The following is a 1,700-nucleotide window of genomic DNA, read 5'->3' as shown; positions in this document are numbered from 1 at the left end:
TTTCTCTTTTTTTTGAGACGGAGTCTTACTCTGACGCCCTGCTTGGAGTGCAGTGGCACGATCTTGGTTCACTGCAACCTCTGCCTCCTGGGTTAAAGAGATTCTCCTGCCTCAGCCTCCCGAATAGCTGGCACTACAGACGCGTGCCACCAGGCCGGGCTAATTTTTTGTATTTTCAGTAGAGACAGGGTTTCACCATGTTAGCCAGGATGGTCTCGATCTCCTGATCCGCCCGCTTCGACCTCCCAAAGTGCTGGGATTACAGGCTTGAGCCACCTCGTCCGGCCTGTCTACCCTTTCTTACCGCGGTTAACGCGGGAAGGTGGGGGTGACAGCATTTTTCTATAACCTTTATTTAACAATTGTTAACATTTACTGTATTGAGGACTTATCCTGCAACAGTTTCTGCCCTTTTACATGTATAATCTGGTTTAATCCTAAAAATAGCACTATGATATTCGTATCATCCCAATTTTATAAATAGAAAAACGGAAGCTCAGAAAAGTTCTATCACTCTTCCAAGGAAAGAGTCTAGACTATAAACCAGATTTGACTCCAAAGCCCTGTGTTCGTAAACATTACGTTCACATTTTCTGTGGTTTTTGGTTTTTACCCTTTCATAGTAATATGCTATCTTACCAACTCTCAGGAATTTTTTTGAAACCATTTTGTCATTCCTTGGGTGTTATCTAGAAGTTATCTATTTTTAAATTTTAATTTTATTATTTATTTTAAGAAAGGATCTTGCTCTGTCATCCAGGCTGGAGTGCCCGTGGCCCAATCAAGGTTTGATGCATTCTTCAACTCCTGGGCTCCAGTGATCCTCCTGCCTCAGCCTCCCAAGGAGCTGGGACTACAGTTGTGTGCCGCCCCACCCAGCTAATTTTTTTTGTAATTTTTTTAGGGACAGAGTTTCCCTATGATGCCCAGGTCTGAAACTCCTGGGCTCAAAATAATCCTCCCGCCTTGGCCTCCCAAAGTACTGGGATTGCAGGCATAAATCACCATGCCCAGCTCATCTTACCCTTTAAAAAAATCAATTTGTGGGCCTATAATCCCAGTGCTTTGGGAGGCTGAGGCAGGATGATCATTGGAGCCCAGGTGTTGAAGACTACCCTGGGCAACATAGCAAGACCTCCCTATCACTGCTATTATAAAAAAAAATTTGTTTTAATTGTCCAGGCATGGTGGCGCATACCTGTACTCCCAGTTACTCGGGAGGCTGAGGTGGGAGGATTGCTTGAGTCCAGGAGTTTGAGGTTGCAGTGAGCTATGACTGCACCACTGCTCTCCAACCCAGATGACAGAAACTCTACCTCCCCTGCACCTCAAAAAAAGAAGTAATGTTAATAGCAAAAACTTGAAAAATACATTAACTATAAAGAAAAATATGCTGGGCGCAGTGGCTCATGCCTGTAATCCCAGCACTTTGGGAGACCGAGGCAGGTGGATTACTCGAGGTCAGGAATTCTAGACCAGCCTGACCAACCTGGCGAAACCCTGTCTCTACTAAAAATACAAAAATTGGCCGGGTGTGATGGTGTGCACTTGTAGTCCCAGCTACATAAGAAGCTGAGGCAGGAGTCGCCGGGCACGGTGGCTCAAGCCTGTAATCCCAGCACTTTGGGAGGCCAAGGCGGGTGGATCACGAGGTCAAGAGATCGAGACCATCCTGGTCAACATGGTGAAACCCTGTCTCT

The sequence above is a fragment of the Cebus imitator genome, unplaced genomic scaffold (assembly GCF_001604975.1).
Source record: "Cebus imitator isolate Cc_AM_T3 unplaced genomic scaffold, Cebus_imitator-1.0 Scaffold274, whole genome shotgun sequence".
NCBI lineage: Eukaryota > Metazoa > Chordata > Mammalia > Primates > Cebidae > Cebus > Cebus imitator.
This window is presented reverse-complemented; position numbering follows the sequence as displayed.